Source organism: Erpetoichthys calabaricus, chromosome 12 (assembly GCF_900747795.2).
Source record: "Erpetoichthys calabaricus chromosome 12, fErpCal1.3, whole genome shotgun sequence".
NCBI classification, from domain to species: Eukaryota; Metazoa; Chordata; class Cladistia; order Polypteriformes; family Polypteridae; genus Erpetoichthys; species Erpetoichthys calabaricus.
Window position 1 is genome coordinate 29793551 of NC_041405.2, and position 23409 is coordinate 29816959.

At 43.5% G+C, this 23409-nt stretch overlaps 1 protein-coding gene across 3 annotated transcripts in view; it reads left to right on the plus strand.

Moving 5' to 3' along the window:
• The window catches only part of LOC114662021 (myoglobin), a 213702-nt gene that overhangs the window by 64847 nt on the left and 125446 nt on the right, over nucleotides 1-23409 (plus strand). The gene's annotated exons all lie outside the window — the stretch shown is intronic.

Here is a 23409-nt window from a genome sequence, read left to right on the forward strand (position 1 = left end):
GGGTCTCATCTAACCTGGTTTGAAATCCTGCAGGGTTACTTGGCCTAATGCAGGAAATGACAATATGGGGTTTTTGGAGGGCATTCTGCATTTAAGGATAAAATTTCGTGTACATGTGCTTCCTCTTGTGAGGAAGGGTTTTATATTGCTGGGAGTTTTTATTTCAACTTGGTGTTAAACAAATCCAATAAATGGATTTGATCCAGACAGTAAAAACAAGATTTGTGCTTGACTGCAGTTAGATTTACAATTTAGTGTAAAAGGATTTAACTCTGCACTAGTGGATTTCCTTCTACATGGTAGGAAGATCTTGTTGCAGTTGGGCCACTAACTATGCTCCTTGACTGGCTCCAATGTGCCAAGTAGCTCCTGGACTAATGCAAATTTTTTTGTGATGCTTCTAGTTGGTAGAATGAACAGCATGTGCCAGGTTACATTCTTTGAAAATGAACTGGGTGTTTTGGATTCCCAATTCCATATCCTGGATTGGGAAGTGATGGGTGCAGGTGGCCCTTTTCCAAGCAAAGGTTTTTTCTTGAGTGTTACTGATAATGGATTGGCCACAATTACTATGGCAACATGTATTTAAGGTGCAGGCCTTTTACTTAAAATTGGTGGTTTTTAGTTATCTGTTAATTGCACACAGTTCGCTATCGGCCCCTGTTCTAAATCTGCATCTGGGAAGTCTGTAGGGTTTTTTTCTTCATCTAGAGAACCATACCATGGGCTGCATTTGATTTTAAGATTGTAGGATTATCATTTAATGATATCGAAGGTACAAACGAGCATTCCAAATGAACCTTGGTCAGCACCTTTTCAAATGCACTTTAACCTTTTCTGTACTGCATTTTATATTGCACACTAGTCTGATAGTGGGGCACTAGTGTATGTGATGCTGGATTCAGAGAACTAATTGGATGTTTCCATGTGTCAAGTCAGAAACTCAGTTTAGTTATTTGAAATCTGCAAAAGCTTAAACCACTGAAAGGGATCCTTAGATTTGGCATTGTTACAGGCTGCTGCAGTGGATTTTTTGGTCTGCCACCTTGTTGGTGGTTCACATCTGTCGGTGCCTCTTCAGACTTGGAGCATCATGCGGATGCTAAAGCTTCTTGAGTTAGTGATATTAACCTTGACTATCTGTTGGGTCATTCTCCTTAGTCAACTGCATCATGGGAGATTGCAGTCTTTAAAGTGGTGGCAGGGGAAGTGTAGCTAGGCAGCATAGGATGGTGGTCTTGTAGGTGGATGATCAAAGAGGGCAGAGCCAAGGATCAAATGGTTGAAGCTAAAAGACTGCAAATTTAAGTTCAGGTAAGACAGGCACTGGGTAGTGGTGAAGAGTTGAGAGCTGGCCAATTACAGCAGAAGTAGAAAGGGTGACCGCAGCATTACATCAGGAATCATCTGCACAGGTTGATAAGATTAGACAGGAGCCCCTGTCGACTAATTTGCCGATGACACTGATTTGTAGAAAGTTAGGCAGCAGGTTGAGGAGAACCTGGAGATTTGCTCTAGAGAGGAATGAAGGTCCGTAGGAACAAGACAGAATACATGTGTGTAAATGAGGGAAGTTGGTGGAATTTTGAGGATGCAGGGAGTAGCGTTGGAAGGTGGAGGAGTTTAAATACGTGGGAGCAACAGTGCAGAGTAACTGGGATTGTGGAAGAGCGGTGAGTGCAGGCAGGGTGGAATGCATGGAGAAGTGTCAGGAGTGATTGTGACAGATGGATTTCAGCAAGAGTGAAAGGGAAGGTCAATAGGATGGTGGTGAGACCAGCTATGTTATATGGGTTGGACACTGGCACTGACCAGAAAGCAGGGGACTGAGCTGGAGGTGGCAGTTAAAGATAAGAATTGCATAGGTATGTGAGGATGGACAGGATTAGAAATGAGAACATTAGAGGGTCAGCTCAGGTTGGGCGGTTTGGAGACCAAGTCGGAGGGGAGATTGTGTTGGTTTGGACATGTACAGAGGAGAGATATTGGGAAAAGGATAGAGCTTCTCGGGAAGAGGACAATAGGAAGGTCTAAGCGAAGGTTTATGGATGTGGTGAGAGGACATGTAGGTGATGGGTGTAACAAAGATGCAGAGGAAAGGAAGATATGGAAGATTGCTGTGATGACCCTTAATGGGGGGGGAAAAAAGTGGTTATAATTAGGAGTTGGACCTTTGACAGTCTGACAATCCTACTGAATTTAACACTGTACATAAAGCATTGACTAAATGTCAGTTTCCACATTGTGTATAAAAATCATCTCTGATTTGGCTATAAATTGATCATGACTGAATTTGTCAATTTACACAATGAATATGGCCCTGGTGGTCTGGAGACTGGCACTACAACTATGCTAGTCTATTCTAGTATTTAAAATGAGTGCCTCAGGATGTAGTCGGCCAAATTTTTAGAATTGATTTGCATTGTGACAGAATGAATTATTCCAGTGCCATCAAATCATGTATCTCTGGATTTATGAAGGAATGTGTATCCACCTCAGCTAGGGGAACAGTCTCAGATTTACTAAGCCAGTGAGTACTTTCAGTGAAGACGAATCAAATTTTGTACTTAATATTTACCAAAGCACTTTTTACATCCAAGAAAGTGGGAGTTAAATAAGCAGCATTTAAAACTGCATAGTTCTTTCTGAACTTTTTTTTTTTTTTTTTTTTGTTACAAATACCGGTGCCCTGGTGGATCTGGTTTTATCTCCAGGTCTAACATCCATCCATCCATCCTCTTTCTCTTATCTGAGAGAGGGTCGTGGGGCAGCAACTTGAGCAGAGATGCCCAGACTTCCCTCTCCCTGGCCACTTCTAGCTCTTCCGGGGGAATCCCAAGGTGTTTCCAGGCCAGCTGAGAGACAGTCCCTCCAGCGTGTCCTGGGTCTTCCCCGGGGCCTCCCAGTTAGACTTGCCCGGAACACCTTTACCAGGGAGGTGTCCAGGAGGCATCCTGATCAGATGTCCAAGCCACCTCATCTGACTCAATGCGGAGGAGCAGCGGCTCTACTCTGAGCCCCTCCCGGATGACTGAGCTTCTCACCCTGTCTTTAAGAAGAGCCCAGACACCCTGCGGAGGAAACTCATTTCAGTCGCTTGTATTCGCGATCTCGTTCTTTCGGTCACTACCCATAGCTCATGACCATAGGTGAGGGTAGGAACATAGATCGACTGGTAAAATGAGAGCTTCGCCTTACGGCTCGGCTCCTTTTTCACCACGACAGACTGATGCAGAGCCCGCATCACTGCGGATGCCGCACTGATCCACCTATCACTCTCCCGCTCTGTTCTTCCCTCACTCGTGAACAAGACTCGGAGATACTTGAACTCCTCCACTTGGGGCAGGATCTTGCCCCCAACCCTGAGAGGGCACTCCACCCTCTTCTGGCTGAGGACCATGGTCTCGGATTTGGAGGTGCTGATTCCCTTCCCAGCCACTTCACACTCATCTGAACCGATCCAGAGAGCTGAAGATAACTGCCTGATGGAGCAAACAGGACAACATCTGCAAAAAGCAGTGACCCAATCCTGAGCCCACCAAACCAGACCCCCTCAACACCCTGGCTGTGCCTAGAGATTCTGTCCATAAAAGTTCTGAACAGAATCGGTGACAAAGGGCAGCCCTGACGAAGTCCAACTCTCACTGGAAATGGATTTGACTTACTGCTGGCAATGTGGATCAAGCTCTGACACCAGTGGTACAGGGACCAAACATCCCTTATCGGGGGTCCGGTATCCCATACTCTTGGAGCACCCCCCCTACAGGATTCCCTAAGGGACATGATCGAATGCCTTTTCCAAGTCCACGAAACACATGTAGACTGGTTGGGCAAACTCCCATGCACCCTCCAGGACCCTAAGGGTGTAGTGCTGGTCCACTGTTCTGCAACCAGGACGAAAAACCACACTGTTCCTCTTGAATCAGAGGTTCGACTATCTGATGGACCTTCCTCTCCAGGGCCCCCGAATACTTTTCCAGGGAGGCTGAGGAGTGTGATCCCTATGTAGTTGGAACCCACCCTCCGGTCCCCTTAAGGGGACCACTACCCTCATCTGCCAGTCCAGAGGCACTGTCCCCGATGTCCATGTGATGGTGCAGAGGCGTGTCAACCAAGACAGTCCTACATCAGCCAGAGCCTTGAACTCCGGGCGTATCTCATCCACCCCTGGGGCCCTGCCACCAAGGAGTTTTTTGACCCCTCGGGAACGTAGTCCCAGAGACTGAAGGGCCCACCTCTGAGTCCCCAGGCTCTGCTTCCTTGTTGGAAGGCATGTTAGTAGGATTGAAGTCTTCGAAGTACTCCTCCCATTGACCCACATCCCAAGCTGAGGTCAACAGCGCACCATCCCCACCATATACAGTGACACTGCATTGCTTAGCCACCCCACCCGAGACACTGGATGTTGGACCAGAATCTCCTCTAAGCTGTACGAAAGTTGTTCTCCATGGCCTCCCCAAACTCCTCCTCCCCACCCAAGTTTTTGCCTCCGCAACCACCGAAGCCACGTTCCGCTTAGCCTGCCTATTAGCTGCCTCCAGAGTCCCACAGGACAAAAGGGTCCTGTAGGACTCCTTCAGCTTGACAGCATCCCTCACAGTCTGTGTCCACCAATGGGTTTGGGGATTGCCGCCAGGACAGGCACCGACCACCTTATGGCCACAGCTCTGGTCAGCCGCCTCAACAATAGAGGGATGGAACATGGCCCATTTGGACTCCATGTCCCCCATCTCCCTCGGGACGTGGTCAAAGTTCTGCCGGAGGTGGGAGTTGAAGCTACTTCTGACAGGGGACTCTGCCAGATGTTCCCAGCAGACCATCCCAATACGTTTGGGCCTACCAGGCCTGACTGGCATCCTACCCCACCATCGAAACCAACTCACCACCAGGTGGTGATCAGTTGACTGCTCCACCCCTCCCTTCACCGGTGTCCCCAAGACATGTGGCCGCAAGTCCGACACAACCACATAGTTGATCATTGAACTGAGGCCTAGGGTGTCCTGGTGCCAAGTGCACATATGAACACCCTTCTGCTTGAACATGGTGTTCGTTATAGACAATCCATGACGAGCACAGAAGTCCAATAACAAAACACTGCTTTATCTAATACTTTTATTTTTTGGTTATCAAGTAAGGTTTGCATTATGACTAAATTTTATAGGATGCCTCAACAGGGATTATGGGTAACAGCTACAGGATAGTAACAGGTAGGATAAACAACCTGTGATTTAAGATCACAAGACACTGGTCTGGATGGTGCTCTAATCAGACAGACAGTTTTGCTGCCAGTTTCTGGTATAATACAAAAGATTCCCTCCAGTTCAGATGAAGACCATCTCTCATGAAAAATCCAGGCTTTTCCCAAAAATCCCAGCTATTCAAAACAGCTATGCTTTTATTTGCACGTCAGGTTTCTAGCCAGCAGTGAAGGGGATGCAATCTGCTTTTAAATCATTCTTTTTATATAATCTTTGTAAGGTGCCAGAAACAATTACATTCTGACATTGTATTTTTGCTTTGGTGCATAGAGATGAAGTTCCCCTTTAATACCTCAGAGTGCTGTAAATAAATATCATTAGTGCCAACATGTAGCAATAAGGTAGATACTTCATCATGAGCCAGAGGATCCAATTTAGCCTGAATGTCAGAAACCTTCACCCCAAGAAGGCATTTAACATTAACTGCTGATTAAACATAGTTTGGACTTCTAATATTCTGCACTATGGAATCCCCAATTATGAGCACTTTGTTGTTCTCAGGATCCACAGGTGTGCTGCAGAGTTCCCAGAATGTGTTCTGGGTCCCAAGGAACTAAATTTGGGATTCTCAGACCCCCATCTCACTGTTACCCACTTGCCCAGTTGCTGAATTGGTGCTGCTGATTTTGGCCTCGCACTGACTACAGTGACACCTGGAAAGAGACTGAAATCAACTAGCAGTAGCAGAATTGCCGAAACACCCTTGAGTCATTTCAGTTCCTAACATGGACCTCCAGTTCGTGTATTTTCCTGACCAATTCTAAATTAAGCATTTTTAGCAGGTGAAGCTGTCTGCACTGTCGGCCAGAAAACCTTAACTGTACATGCTGCAGGACACACACATATAAATGCATCCTCAATAGGCAGAGCAGATGCAATTTACATTCAGCACCGAGTTCATCTTTGTCCCTTTCTGATCCCTTTTTGCTTTCTGCATTCAGCTGAATCATTGGGAGACCATTGGCTTTAAACTTTCACCACCCACTGGGCGAGCGACTTCGCTCTGTTGGTTACTTCTTCTTGTCGGATGTCGGCTTTACTCCAGCTGCACTTTACTGACTGATTTGATTAGTTATCAGCTATTCTTTTCTGTGTTAAACTCCGTGTGTGTGAGATGCCACTTTCATTCTTCTGCTCAACCCCACCAGATGTGTAAAATAAGTAAAAGGCTTATTAAAATTTTTCTAACATCCCTAAGCTGTCTTCTTGGACTTTTTTTTTTTTTTTTTTTTTTTTTTTTTTTTTTTTTTTACAATTTTCCATCATTGGTTCGATGTAATCACTTATCTAGGAAAATCTTGCTCTTTGTAGTTTTTGGAATTCTCTTCATGCCATGTGGTGCCAGCCTGTTTCTGGCCGAGGCATGGAGTAATTGGCCCTGCAGTGTTTTTTATATCCTTTGCTGAGTGTACTTTCAAGGTGCCAAGCAGAATGAATATTTTGGACCTGGAAATGAATCAAAGACAAAACACCAAAGAAAGGGTCATCACCAAACAACACTGACCAAGAAGCCGAGCACCAAAAAACAAGAACGTTAAGTAAGTTTGGAGACAGTAGGGGAAAAGCTTCAAGACCAGAACAAGATTAGAAACACAAAGTAAGGGTATTGTTTTTAGTGTTTATTCAAATCCTGGCTAGTGAGTAGAGTATTGTCTTTATTTAAACCAGCATGTTGATGGTCAATGCGTCTTAGTGACACGCATCATACGCTTAACAGCCACAGAGCAGCATAGACATCCGAAGTTCCAAATTTGTGGTGCCCATAGAAGGAAACAAAATGGTAACGATGACAATTAACCAAATAAAATTTAAATGATCATTAACAAATATTGTGTTTTGAAAATACATTTTAGGAAAATATGATTTTTATTCCTCATTTGCAAACAGCTGAAGGAAGCTTATAGGATTGGATGATTGCCTTACAATGTTTTAATGGGTTATTTGATGATCATCTTTATTAACTCAGGGGAACTGGAGGCATTTTCCTAGGTACAGGGTATCTTCGGTCCATCAGTGGATGAGCTTCAAATTTACATAATTTCTATGCTTGAATTGTCACCATTTTGTTTGACCTCACACTTGTCGTTTTTTGTGTCAGAATTACTGATATTTTTTTTGAATATCCAACTACCCTTTGCTTTGTAATGTTTTTTTTTCTATTATTTTGGCTACCATTTTAGTTTATTACTGCCGCCGACATTTTGTTCGCTCATTATTAGGATTGTGTCCTCAGCTGTGATACCCAATGCTGTAGGTTTAAAGAGTGGCTGAAAGTTCACTTTCCTGTATGAACTGTGGATTCAAAACCCAAACAAACTTTTTCAAAAATTTATCGTTGCCTCACATCTCCACTCACTGGTGTCTCAGCCACTGCCTGTGTGCTCTTTGCATGTTCTCCTCCTGTCCATCTCCAAGTTCTCTTCAGCTTCTTCTCAAAGACCTTCCATTCCAACCTGACCTCTGACCAGTGAGTGACATCCCCTTGTGATGGGTTGCCATCTGGGTTTGTATTTTCCTGCTCTGAGCCCACTGCTGCTGGTAGAGACTGCAATATCTTGAAAATCTGAAATGCAAAAAGAAGGTCCAGTAAATGGATGGATAGGTGAGAAGCAAACTAAAATAAAAATTTATAAAGAGATAAGCGGGTTAGGAAATTAATGGAGGGGTGGCAACATAAGTCAATACAATAAACCGATTTAAAGTAAAACTCTACAGGCACTAGGTCTGCTCTAGGTGGTTGACTGCTGAAGTTCTCAGATTAGTTGATCTCCATTCACTCTGAGTGTTGAACGGACATCACAACGCAACAATCAGATGTGTTATCAGAAAAGGAGCTTATCGTGCAGAATGGAGAATTTAATCACTTTGTCATACAAATCAGTGGAGTGAATATGAAGAAACAGGGAGGATCTGACTTGTCGATCAAGTGGTGATGTCTGACTTATTCAGTTAGATGAGATTTATGAACTGATTATATTAAAAAGAGCAAAAATACAAAGAAAATACTACAGAGTTAATGGAGAATAATACCAATACAAACTACGGTTACTAATGGAAACTCACACTGTAGTTTCTCAGGCAGGTGCGATTCTCTAAGGGTCAAATGGCAAGGCCGACATTGAAAATGAACCTGGGTTCTTGTGGCTAAAGCAATAAGGTGACGGCAAGTTGAATTTGAGTGAAGAAGGAACCCAATGTTGGCTTATAAACCTCTGTAAAGAAAACCGAAGTGAACATTCAGATAATCCCCTCAGAGTGTCACTGTGTATCGGAGCAGGGGTCACTTCACTGGGGGGAGCTCAGGGCTCAGGGCTTCAGCTCAGGTCTCCTCTTTCTACTCCATCACCCTGAACATCAAGTCAGAACCTGCAGTCAGTGACCATCCAGCACACAGTGGTCATCCACATCTGCACGGACATCTACAATAATATTTCTATCTAAATCTAAACATATATATACACATAGTTTAAGTGGTCACATATGCGATTTAAATAACTTACATTTTTTAATTATCAAGTGTTTTTAAACATTAAGGCCCTATTGAACCCTTGGCAATTTCTAATTTCAGGCCATTCGTAGTCTCTCCTGTTTGCATTTCCATGTGTTGATTTTCTATTAGAGAGCTTTACTGGGTTTTCTGTTGAAGAGGTTTGACTGGCTGGTGAGGAGGGCACCAGGGTGGTATGGGACATGAGAAGTCATGAGGCGTGGAGTGATCTGTGGTGACACACCTGGCATTAAGAGGTTATTGTCATAAATCAGCCTGAACAGACAGTGACTACTAGGGGGCGGTAGATCGGGTTTATTTTCTTCAGCACCACAGATGAGTCCACGTTCTGTTAGCTATTTTCTCGTAAGCATACTCAGTGTTTAACAGGAAGATATAGGTATTGTAATGGGATTTCATTATAATGTAGTTTTTTATTAACTTGGGGCAGGGCCGGATTTTCCTATAGGTTAACTAGGCTTCAGCCTAGGGCCTCAAGATCAAGAGGGGCCTACATTCAAATTGTTAGCAAAATTTTATTATCTCTTATGTAATTTACAAACTTAAAAATGGAAGGTGAAAGGGCCTCATAAGTGGAATAGCCTAGGGCCTCTTTTCATATAAATCCGGCCCTGACTTGGGGCTCCATTTAGTATGTAATATCAGTTGGTTATAGAGGACTGACAGCATGTTAATTTTATTTCTATGATATCACAATTCTGAAAACAAAACCTCCATATATTTGGCAAGTATGAGAACTTTGCACAATTTAAAAAGTTTAGTTTATTTATGACGCTGTTTTAGTTAAAGAATTTCTTTATTATTGTGATCTTTGTGCCAGACCACAGTTACTTATCCACGGATGACAGCCCCACATTCAAGTTTGTTTCTTAAAGTTTGTTGCACAGGTTTAGCCTCCTAATTACCGTCGTGCTCTCACTGAATTGCATTGGGATAAAATCCTTCATCCGCCTTCTTCTATACTCACCACGTAACGCCTCCGCGCGGGTCGCACAGCAAACCTCGTTCGCCGAGCGACCACAACGCATTTGTATTTGTTGCGTCCCGTTCGATTGGCGCATTGATGTTCCTCTAGTGGGAATGAGTCAGTGTCCCTCTGGGGGATTTGGAACAGGTGGCAGGGAAAAGAGACGTCTGGGCGTCTTTGCTTAGACTGCTGCCCCAATGACCCAGACCAAATTCGCTGCAGAAAATCAAAGGATGGTAGGATAGTTTTATGATGGAAAAAATGAAGGTATTTTTCACAGTCTTCAGTGATCTTGTCAGATGAAGGTCTGACGTAGTTTATTAACCACAGTCATACGACACAGATTGCTGTGCTCTTATGGCTAAAACACACACTGGGGCTAACGTAGGGTCACCAGTTCACCTAACCTGCGTCTCTTTTGACATTGGGAGGAAACCGGAGCACCGGGTGCAAACCCACGCAAGCACGGGAAGAACAAGCAAACTCCTTACTGTGAGGCAGCATCTTAACCACTGCGCCACTGTGCTGTCTTGTGAGCCCGGATGTCACATTTTAAAATGCTGATATCAGAATTAGAAAACTTAATATCTACTTTAAAAACATGCAATATCACCAATTTGAATTTTAATATCAAAAAAGACGATTACATTCTGAAAAGACTTCCCTTATGCGCATCACGTTGACAGAACCGTCGCTACTGCCTCCACTTCCTCTAAATCCTATTGGATAGTCTCAGCAGCCTATCGGGTTCTTGTGCTGGGCAGTGCACTCCCGCCCCCTCTTCGCCCATTGGGTGCAGTCAGACTCAGTTGAAAATTAGTGGAAAACGAGCTCACCTGTGCGGGGGGGGCATCGCCTTCGCCCCTTCACACTGATCGCTCAGACGAAACGCTAGGAGTTGTTTAATGTTTTTGCTTTGAACGTTAGTAGTTTTACAAAATTATTAAAGTTTAGTTGAGGAGAGGCGACCGGGACCTGCTTACTTTTCTAAGCCAGAAGCAAGAAGAATTCGGTTTACGTCAGCAACGCAAAACAGGTAATTCTTATTATTAGTAGTCTTTGTATTATTCTGTATTATTACACTAAGTGAGTCAGATGGAATTTTGCATCATCGCTTGCGCTCCTGTGGTTGTTGAAGCTAAAAGAAGCAACTCATCCGAATGAGCCGTCAGCATGGAAGATGAGGTGACAGCCCAAGCAAAGCTGCAACGGAGCTTAAAAATATAAAACTGGAACAAGTGCACAAATGTCGAGTCTTCTGACTGGCACACATTGTTTCAGTTACTTAGACGTATGCGATGTGCATGGCAGGCATGTCGTTTAGTTTTAGTGAGGTGTTTGCGTATTCATTTTGTTACTAAGGAAAGCCTCTTTTTAGTAACGAAGCCGAGATAGAGGTCTTAAATTCTGAGTTATCATGATGGCGCTGTCCAGAAGACAGGTGTGTGTCAGTGGACAGGTCGAGCTGTTAGATCTGGAGTTATGTTTTTGAAGTGATCTTTCCATATTCTATGACCCCTGCTCTGCTGTACGGGACACTTAACGGTGTTTTCTACCCACGGTTCCCAATTTGATATACAAAGGCAGATGCCGAGGTCCCTTACTGACTTGAAAATTGTAGTTCATTTATTGTCACAAGGTAGGGATCCAATCGACATGCGACATCTCCTGTTTTGAGGTCCTACACTGAAGGGGAGGCCAGTCACCACGAACTGGGATTCCTCGATTGAGCCGATCGTGCTTCTTTAGATTTGTGAGGCACACACCACGAAATTACAGGGTGGCGCAGTGGTAAGGAGACCTAGGTTCGCTTCCCGGGTCCTCCTTACGTGGAGTTCGTATGTTCGTACTTTTTGGTATTTGAAATTTCATTTTAGAAGCAAAAACGGAAAAACGAAAATGAAAGGAATTTTCAGATTTTGATTTTTGATCAAAGAATGAAATGAGGGAAAATAAGGTATTTTTTAATTCTGTGGTAACAAATAGCAGTCATAAACTTAAAATTACACATACTTTTCTCGATTTATTTGTGAATCAAATAATGAAAGTGTTATAGCTCAGAAACAACAAAACATTCGCATTTTCGTTGTGTGAAACCGGAGGTCTTCTTCTGCGCGATTTTTGACGACATGTGCGAACAGCCCTCCTCCTCACAACACATCGACCGACGGCCTTGAAGGTACACTGCATGGCATCAGCAGAGGATGGATCATTAGATAGATAGATAGATAGATAGATAGATAGATAGATAGATAGATAGATAGATAGATAGATAGATACTTTATTAATCTCAAGGGGAAATTCACATACTCCAGCAGCACCTTACTGATACAAAAAAACAATATTAAATTAAAGATTGATAATAATGCAGGTAAAAACAGACAATAACTTTATATAATGTTAACGTTTACCCCCCGGGGTGGAATTGAAAAGTCGCATAGTTTGGGGGAGGAACGATCTCCTCAATCTGTCAGTGGAGCAGGACAGTGACAGCAGTCTGTCGCTGAAGCTGCTCCTCTGTCTGGAGATGATCCTGTTCAGTGGATGCAGTGAATTCTCCATAATTGATAGGAGCCTGTTGAGCGCCCTTCGCTCTGCCACAGATGTCAAACTGTCCAGCTCCATGCCAACAATAGAGCTTGCCTTCCTCACCAGTTTGTCCAGGCGTGAGGCGTCTTTCTTCTTAATGCTGCCTCCCCAGCACACCACCGCGTAGAAGAGGGCGCTCGCCACAACCGTCTCACATTACGTTGTTTTTTCGGAACAGTAAAAGAGTGACACTCCGGGACGAGGACATAACTGCAGAAAACTGAGTCGCATCTTTCAGGTAAAAATACAAGCTTTGCAAACTTTGCTTCATTGATGTGGCAGTTCTTTTATGAATGTTACTGTTATTACTTACTGTGAAACTGATAAAATTTGGTGATTTCATTTACTAACACTAAGTTTGCCAATTTTTATAGTGCTAGCATTTTGAATGGTTGCTCATTGACTTTTACCGGCTACTATACAGTAAACATTTCGAGTATTAACAGTGCGCACAAATGTAACGCATGTTAGGAGAGCAACGTAATTTACAGAAAGTTTTCTTAACATGTGTTACACTTGTCAATGAGCAACCATTCACACATTTACACACATTCAAAATGCTAGCACTATAAAAATTGCCAGATTTAGTGTTAGTAAATGAAATCACCAAATGTTAGCTGCTTCACAGTAAGTAACAACATTAACGTTCATAAAAGAACTGCCACATCAATGAAGCCAAGTTTGCAAAGCTTATATTTTTACCTGAAAGATGCGACACATTTTTCTGCAGTTATGTCCTCGTCCCGGAGTGTCACTCTTTTACTGTTCCGAAAAACAACGTAATGATCCATCCTCTGCTGATGCCATGCAGTGTAACTCAAGGCCGTCAGTCGATGTGTTGTGAGGAGGAGGGCTGTTCGTACGTGTCGCCAAAAATCGCGCAGAAGAAGAAGTACCTCCGGTTTCAGACAACGAAAATGCGTCAATTTTGTTTTTTTTTTGAGCTATAACACATTCATTATTTGAATCGCAAATAAATCGAGAAAAGTTGTGTAATTTTAAGTTTATGACTGCTATTTGTTACCACAGAATTAAAAAAATACCTTATTTTCCCTCATTTTATTCTTTGATCAAAAATCAAAATCTGAACATTCCTTTCATTTTCGTTTTTTCATTTTTGCTTCTAAAATGCAATTTCAAATACCAAAAAGTACGTGGGTTTTCTCCCACGGTCCAAAGACATGCAGGTTAGGTGCATTGGCGATCCTAAATTGGCCCTAGTGTGTGCTTGGTGTGTGTGTGCCCTGCGGTGGGCTGGAGCCCTGCCCCGGGTTTATTCCTGCCTTGCGCTCTGTGTTGGCTGGGATTGGCTCCAGCAGACCCCCGTGACCCTGTGTTAGGCTATAGCGGGTTGAACAATGACTGACTGACCACGAAATTACGGGAGGACATGCAGACTGCTCTCGAATCACACGGCGAGTCAAGACTCTCGGAGCTCTGTCTCCTTCGAGATGCCCAGGACTTGTTTCTGTTCAAGTTGCTTCGCCACGTTATGACTGTTTAGAATGTGTCTAAGTGACATATGATCAACCGTTATTACAATAACATACCATTTTATAGCCAATTTTTCAAGCTATATTGCCTTTATTGTCCTGTACCAGACCGAATGAAATGTGTTTTAAGTTATTTTGCAGCAACAGAGTATTCATTATACTGTTACTGTTACTTTCTCTGGGCCAATGGCACGCACACGCGCGCTCACAGGCTGGTGTCGATTCTACGGGCCAATGCCTCGCCTTGCATTCCCGGTTACCGAGGTGCCTTAACGCACTCCATAGCACTCCGGGCTGAGGTGCGGTATAGACCCCCTAATGGCACAGGACGCACATTTCAATAAACAGGACAGACTCAGTTAATACGCCAGGGATGTTGCCCTTGTTAACACGTAATCTTTTTTCATGTTCTTCTGAACGTAAACAGCATTAAACCACAATACGTATATCCATCCATTTTCCAACCCGCAGAATCCGAACACAGGGTCACGGGGGTCTGCTGGAGCCAATCCCAGCCAACACAGGGCAGAAGGCAGGAACCAATCCTGGGCAGGGTGCCAACCCACCGCAGGACACACACAAACACACCCACACACCAAGCACACCACAATACGTAATTTTCGCAATTAAACACAAGACAAAAAAAGAAGAGGTTTACAGAAGCCCTCTGTACAATTTCCTTTCCCCTGACTAATGCTCATCTAAAAACTTTTTGCTGCTATTTTTTTACGCCTGTATCATGAAAATGGAATGGGGTTAAAATTGTAAAGCGTGTAGTTGACGCGGAAGGGCGCAAGCGGTTAGACTTCAGGACAGCAAGAAAATAATCCTCGTCCTAAGGACTAATAAGAACGAGGATGTTTCGTTATTGAGGAGGAAATGGCGTGATATTTTTTATATTTATTTTGTTAATTGATTTTATTTAAAGAATAAAAGAAAGAGACAGAATTTGTACACCAAATAATTTCAGAATTAATTTAGAAAACAAACATAAAATTTTAAATATAAAAGAGGACAGACATGAAACAAAACTTGACAAGAACAAAAAATGAACCCGTACTACCGAAGAGAAAGAGAGGAAAGCCGAGAACAGAGGAAAAAAACACATTCTCTATACACAATATGTGTGCTTATTCTAAGATTAAAGAAAATGAAGTCCTAACATGTTTTAAAGACGTTTCGAGCAGATCCTGTAGGCAAGAATTTGATCTTTTTTCCAATTTCCAATATTATGCAACATCAGTTTCTCAGTCATACAAGGTGGGTTGGGGGGGGGGGGGGGGGGGGTATTCCAGTTAAGAAAGATAATTGTACATGCTAGTAGTGTGGTTTAGGCTGGTACGGCCTATGGGTCCCCTCTGCTGTAAGCCCACCTTTGAGTCCCCCAAATACAGCTGATGATGGCTTAGGAAGGATTGAGACCCCAGTGCTGTCTGATAAACATTCACAGAGTTTTGGTCCAAAATGATGTCAATTTGACGCATTCCCAAAACAAATGTCCTGGCGATACTGGAGCTAGATGCGGATGCTCACAGGTTGGATCTTTGTCCTGGGTTCCATTTTGGACAGTTTTAAATAAGAAAAGTGTGAGCGATGAAAGATTTGAAGTTGAATTCCTGAGTGCATGGCACATCTATATTACTAAACCACAGTTTAATTTATGCACGGACGGCGGACGCACCGACGCGCATGCACACTGCACCTCAGCGCCCCAGAGTCAAACCCAGTGGCTTCCCAGAGTCGGTAGGTGCCGCCCAAACAACACAACCTGTAAACTAAACTTGCTCTAATCCACTGTGCCAGCAGTCAGTCTGGCATATTTGAATCACATAACGGTAATTCATGGAAAGAGCTCAACGATTAGTAATACAAAACCGAGCCCGTACTTCCCAGAGTCAGTACGTGGCACCCAAACAACACAACCTGTAGACTAAACATGCTCTAATCCACTGTGCCAGCAGTCAGTGTGTGTAAGTATGCTTCCTAACAGTAAACGACTTCTACCTAACGATACAGCCACAGAACAACAAAGACGAGACCGCATGGATAAAAACAATACACGGAGGCTCCTACGATGCGCTTCAGACACACCAGAAGCAAAGACGTCATGGCTCCACAATGAAAGAGCTCAACTAACGGAAATACAAAACGAGCCCGTATGGAAGAACGCGCCCACAACGTGCTTCTGACACAGCAGAGGCAAAGGAGTCATGGCTCCAAATGGAAGGAGCACAACGATTAGTAATACAAACACGAGCCTGTATGGCTACGACCTGTAAACGAGCCCGTATGGATAAAAACAATGAACGAAGACACCCACACAAAGAAACCGCTTTAGTTCAAATATGTTTATTTAATTAAATGAAAACTTTACCCTGGCTACGTCCTGTGAACTAAACCTGAGGTAAAGCGTGCACGCCAGGTTGTACAGCCGCCCGAACGCGACCGCCCACACCACCGCACCGGATACGCCGCCATGGTCACTTCAGCATGCGAATCCGCCGCTGTCAGCAAATGACTTCTCGCTGATGACACAGCCATAGAAAAACAAAAAAGAGACTGCATGGATACAAACAATAAACGAAGGCGCCTACAACGCGCTTCTGAAACACCAGAACCAGATGAGTCACAGCTCCAAAAAGAAACCACTTTAGTACAAATACGTTTATTTAATTAAATGAACTTTCCCAGGACGCAACCACCCTCCATGATATTTCATCCCTCCAAGTATCGGAAGGAACAGAAAGTGATTGCCATTCTTGGATTTGCGATTCTTTCGAGAATCGCGGGCTTGCTGGTATAAAGATAATATGTCAAGTCAAGTCGAGTCAACGTTATTTATAAAGCACTTTACATACAACAGCCGCTGACCAAAGTGTGCTGTGTATGCACTCCTTTTGTGAGGTGTTACTTGACAAGTCCTTGTTTTGTTTCGGTGGAGTGCTGTGTGACTCTGCTTTTGTACTTTTTATTGTGTAGACTTCACTGGAGGGCCTCGAATTCCATACACTTTATCAGCTTTTGTACTTTAGCACTTCTTCCCCTTGCACTTTTACATCTATAACCTCAGGCAATTTGACTCAATAAAAGAAGAAGCAGGAGTCAAGTTACTTATTTAATAATACATTTTTGATGATATTCATAAAAAAAAATAATATGGAAGCAAAGTATAATGTGAATATTTGCAAATCATAACCATGTGACATTATAAATAAATGTGAGGTGTGTAGTTTCAGGCAGCACACAAACGTCTCTGGTCAAGTCATCATTTCTAGTCGTCTCTTTTCAGGAAATCAAAAAGGCAAGGAAGGGAGAGAAATGCTAAAGTGCAAAACCTTATAAAGATTGGAAAGTCTGTGGGATTTGAGGCCTTCTGATAAAGTCTCCACAATAAAGAGTGAGTCACAGGACAATGACAAATCAATCCTTCTCCATAGAAATCATTTTAAAATAAAGTACAACACAGAGATTCTCCGTAAAGGTGGTATAAGACAGAGAGCAGAAGCATCCATTCATAATGAGGAACATATTCTTTAAATACAGCGTATGGGGCAGCACTGGGGGGTGAAACTGAAAAGGTGAAAAGGGGCATCAGGTTTGGAAAACCGTCATCTAGATAAGCAATCAGGACAAAGTGAAAGAAAGTCTATAAAGACACAGGCAGTCAAGGGAAGGGAATATTACAGGTGTTAAGTAACTGCAATACTTAATTTAAATCAAGATTCACTTTTTAATTAAAAAGGGAGCTAATACAAATTTGGATTATGAGGCCAATATACTGCAAGTTCTGTTTGATGTCGGAGCTTTTGTAGTCTGGCTTGGGTGAGTCCGTCCTTCTTGATTTAAGGTAGGGCTATAGGTGGGTCACAATCAGACATCGGAGCAAGTAAGGGATGCACTCTGTTCTTGTGAATCAACCCCAGAACTGGAAATTTCAAACTGTTTTCAGCAACTTGTGGAACTGGACAGTGACTCTGAAAACTTGGAGGTGGTAGGCAGGTACTGTATGTGGTGGGCTTAGTCTGTAGAGGTATTGAAATGCAGGCTTGCTCCGGGAGCAGACACTGTTGTCCGGTGTATTGTCTTCTGGGTCCACAGGTGGGGGAATGCCCCGAAAGGGTGGCCAGAGTGGGGATGGATCAGCATTTCATTGTCCATGTTGGAACAAATAACACAAATGAAGGTAGGTTATCTGCTCTGCAGTCAAATGTAGAATTGACAAGGTGGACTTCTCTGAAGGTCTTCCTGTGCTGCCCAGCCATCCAGGTAACACCTTGGAGTAGGATAGACAGGTAAAAGTTAATGGGACATTGGGACTCAGACAGCACCTGTCCCATTGTGATGGCTTACATTTGGACAGAAGGGGTATCAATATATTGAAGAAGGATATGAGTAGGGTAGTCAAGGATTGGGGGTCAGGAAAGGCCACCACATTGACAAGTAAATGTAAGGACAGTGAGGCAGCTGTTTTGAACATTTACAAAGACACCACCGCTTCCTTGTTTTCATGTCAAATGTGACCGTCGTCCATCCAAAATAACTCCAGGCTTCCTTTTTTCCTGTAAATACTGAGAAGTAAACATATCTCCCTGAACAGTCGTACTTCTCATAGAAAAGAGGGTGCACTGCACATGCTCCTTCCCTGGATGCTGCATTATTTAAATCAATACAGTACACTCATTTCTTCTTGGTCTAGAAATGAGCCCTTCCTCCAACGCGGTCTGTATGACCTCAGTGTGAGCATCTGCAGAGGGAACTCGACACAAGTGTTCATGCTGGACACCAGGTTGCCCACTTCTCTGTGCTAGAGCCATGAAATCTCTGCAGTCTGCCACTTCATCTGTGAGGTTGATGATTTGGTTACATGAATTGGAACCTTGACACCTTTGATTTGGTTTTGGAGTGAAAAAGACAGCATTTTCCACATTAATGCAAAATATGGGTTCATTTCTGTTAGATAATGCCTTTCGTGTCTTCTTAAGTTTGTAGAAGTAGTAAATGAGGAATGGCAAGACCTGCAAATTAAGTGTCCTTCAGATGGAGTTTTAATTGAAGTGTCCTCATTATTACCTCGCATTTTCGTTAGGTCACTTAAAAGCATTTTTGCTAGGCCTATTAAAAAAGATTGACACGAGAATATAAAGAAATTATCAAACTGCGATATGAATTTTGCATATGCTATTATTTTTAAATAAGGAGCACTAGGCGGTGAGAGTCAAATGTGGCAGTACAGTGAGTGCTGCGCGCTCTGTGCTCAGAGTTTAATTGAACGTTGAGAAAAAAGGGGCGTTTCTATACGTCCATCTTCGAAGCCTATTGGAGATTCGAGGAACGGGCGCCACTTTCTGTCCGCTTCTAAATTCTATTGGATGTTGGACTAAAGGGCGTTTTTGCTCCGCCTCTTTTGGCTGCCAGTCAAACGCTGAACTCCGCTACCGTTCACTTGCTGTTAAACGAGGGAAAAAAGGCATAAAAGAGGGAAACGCTAGGATTTGAAAAAGTGTTTGAATTGGCCTGCAGTTGATATGCGCTTTACAACAACATATGGTAATGAGTCAGTAAACAAGGATGAGCTGATTGGGAAGCAGCGGGCTGGATCTTCTGCTTTGTTAATTAATAATAGAGAAGATAAGAACAAGAAATTTGACAAAGGAGAGAACACTCAGTCCGACGAGCCCGTTTGTTTCGCTAATAGCTCGTTTTCTAGTATTTATCTTTATTTAGTGTTTTACGTGGATATAAATTTGAATCTAATATTGTATTTTCCCTGTTGCTTTTTCTAAATTCCTGTAACACTCTTTGAGCATGGGAAAGGCGCTATATAATTAAAATGTACAATTATAATTTATATTTTTGTAGTTGTTAGGATTTACCTTACTTTAAAATTGCATAATGCTCGGTTTTGTTATTATGATTATTAAAAGTAAATATTGGCTCCTGTTTTCCTTTATAGGTCATATTTTCTTCTGATGATGGTAAAGAGAGGATTCGTACCCGTCGCCTGCTCCATCTTGGCTGGTGGGTCTGGAGGTGTTTATCCTGCAGAGCTACTGCGTGGGTCCTTATCACTGCGGAACTTCGGCACTTTTAGCAACTCATCTATCTCTGGGTCGAGGCTTCAGATAAAATGGAGTGTCTTGCTGATCGTCATTCTTCTGCGTTCTCTTCGACTCGGGGGCGCCCCCTTTGCTCATGGATCGGTCTCGATCGCGGAGCCGACTCGGCTTTGGGTGAGGAGGTCGTTTGCTTGTTTCGCTGTGCCACCACGGGGTCCCCTTTTGAAGAACGGAACAGAAATCATTTATACCGTTAACTCTTCGGCGTCCACAACAAATAAAGAGGCTGCTCTCCGTTTCAGTTGCTCTTATTATTTGGGGCAGACGCGAACCCACACTCTTCTAACATGCATGAGTGGTCCACCAGGTTGAGCTACCAAGCCCGAGTATTTATTATGGCGAACAGATGCATTTAATGTTAGCTACAGGTTAAAGAAATGGGCTGGCTCCTTTTCACGGCTGGAGGAGTCGGCGCTCGAACCCGCACCTCCGCTTTTTACAGAATCGTCTTGTCTATCTCGGTGAGCTAATCCTCCGGCTGGAGCGTAGAAGAAATCTTTTATATCATTGACAGAATGGCGAATGCGACAAACAAACGGACACTTTGCATGTTATGTGAGGTGAATCCTGTGGGGTGGAGGTTGGGCTTGAGCTCAGGGCCGCCACTTTGACCGGGATTGTCGGTCTGTTTCAACCGGGTGGCCTGCTCGGGTCACTCTCTTTTCACGTTGTCGCACTGCCGTCTCCTTTATCAGTGTAATCTATCAATGAGTTGTATTGTGAAGCTCATCAAATAAATAGGCTACTTTCTATTGTAAGACCCCTTTTCTCACAATTATACTCGAACATCGCGTGCACTGGTGGGTTATATCCGCGGCTTATCAGGTCAGCGGACCCCTTAAATAAAATGGTTCCGTATACGACTGGGCAGGCCGGCAGTATAGTGGGTGGATTGAATTGGCCACTTTATCGGGGTAAGCTAATGCAATGGCGCAACGTGCAACAAGTCTTTAACATAATTGAATTATGGAGGGCACTGCATGTAAACCGGCAATTAAGAAATAATTGGAACTACATTTTAATATGGTGGGTATGGGGGCTTGAACCTGGGGGTTCCGTTTAGAAAGTGGCACTTATCCTCCTGCGCGTATTCTCCAGAGCTGCTCACCGACCCTTTGTTATCCTTGTTGTGGTGGGCACAAGAACAAGGGCAGAAATCTCATTGGTAGGTCATCCACTCATAATAAACATAAATAATTCTGTTCCGTCTCCCAAGTGATGTGCGACACCGGACGACTCAAAGGGGACTCCGTAGGCGACCCGGCTGTTCTGGGGACGAAATCCGCTCGTAACAATCTGTTCATGTAAACCGAATAGCAACAGCAAACCGCAGTAAACATTTTTCAAATCCTAGCGTTTTGCTTTATAAAAGGGGTCTGTAAAAACCCCAAAGAGGGAACAGGGCCCAGTGAAATGGACAGCACGTCACCTAACAGAAGTTTAGTCCTTCGGTGTCACTCTGGTTTCTCAGTTTTAACAACAGTTTGTTTCTGGTTACTTTCTTACAGGGTCACTGACACTTGGGACAGTTGGCACTCAGAAGCCATTGGAAGTAATGATGAAAAGGACAGCCAGCAAAGCCAAAATTAGGAGACACCATGGTAAAGAAGAGGGTCTGTCTACATAATAAATAAAAAAGAATGAAAGACGGACTAAAGGCAAAACACAATCACAAAAATCATGGAGGACCTGAAAAGCATGGCCTGGTTTCACAAAGAACAACAAGCAGGCTGAGGGCTGAATGGAGATAAAATCAAAAGTTCTGATAATCAAACGACCATCCAGATTGTGGCAAGCAAACACGTCGTATGAAGTTGACGTCCAGAAACTAGAAATGCCAACAGGAGATGTGCCACTAGCTGGCACCACAGTTACAATGACAGGCACGTGTCTTATTGTACTGCAGTCACACAAATGTACACCAGCAGCAGTCACTTATATGTTTTGGTGGACACAAGAACATGGGCAGAAATCTCACTGGTTGGTCATCCACTCATAATAAACATAAATAATTTCGTTTCATCTTCATCAGACATCACACAGATTCAAAGCCAAGGGCCCGTAGGTAGTTAATTCTAGAAATCCATTTTAAATCTGCACTTGGCACCCCAGACCATTGTTCTGCTGTCTAATAAGAAGGGGATTTTTTGAAGGGGAATTTGACCAAACCATGAAAAATGCAGATAAATTTCAAGATTACAGAAGAGGAAAATGAAAGTAATTTAAAATTGCGAGTAAGAACTGAAGAGACGATGTTTTGTGGTGAACCACGTGATTACTCACTCAGTAATGCGGCGCTCTTCTTCTGCAGAAAAGTCACAACGCGTCACAACTGCAGGTACAATATTTGAACTGGGGGTCTTTTAAGTCTCACTCATTAAGTTTATTCATTTTTATCTTTTACAGAATGGAGGAGAATATGCAGCTCAGGAGGTATGGTTGATAAGTTTGTGCTCATTTTCTGTGTGTCACCTTCATGACCATAAGAAGCAGATCCTTGTGAGCTCTGACTATCCTAAAAGCTTGAGGTCGATCTGTGTGGGTGACACGGTGGTAGCGCTGTTGCCTTGCAGTAAGGACACCGGGGTTCACATACTGGGTGCTCCTTGCATGGTGATGCTCAGTTTGCCCTGATGTCTCCGTGTGTTCACATTGTCATCCTGGCCATGGATTGTTCCTGCCTTAAGCCTGATGTTCCCTGGGATTGGCTTCATCTGCCCCACAACTCTGTCCTGGATTAGCAGGTTAAGAAAACGGATGGATGCTTGTTCTGTGCATTTAAAGCTGGTAGTTAAGGAAAAGGCAGAGTGGTGGCTCTGAGGCTAAGGATCTGCACTGGTATTCCGCAGGTTGTCAGTTCAAATCCCCGTCACTGCCAAAAGAGATCCTACTCTGCTGGGCCCTTGAGCAGGACCCTTAACCTTTAATTGCTCCAGGGGCGCTGTACAATGGCTGACCCTGCGCTCTGACCCCAAGGGGTATGCGAAAACTAACAAATTCCTAATACAATAAGTCGAAATAAAGAAAAAAAAAAAATAAGGCTCTTAGCCTCCACTGTCCCCTGGTGGTCTCTTTGAAAATTGTCAGTTAAGTCATTCGCATGAAGATCTCCAAATAATCCCAATAAACTGTACCTGCGGACCCCCAGAGCTTCACTCCATTGAGTAGGTTGTTGCTTTATATTATAGATCAGTGATAACACCTAGTTCCACTATGGTTAAGATTAGGGCCGTGGGTGGGGAGTTATCTGAAGTAAACCAGGTGACAAAAACTTGCAATCCAATTGGCTGTCCAGCAGACCTGCAGGGCTCTGCAGAGGAACCCATCTCAATAATCCACAGTCATTAATGGCTGGATTCTTCTCTGCAAGCGGACTTATTTTTGTGTTTCAAGAACATCTAGCATGTCATGAAACATGGAACTAAAGCCGCGACCCTCCCTGTGCAGACAGAACTCTTCAGTACAAAAGAACTGTGTG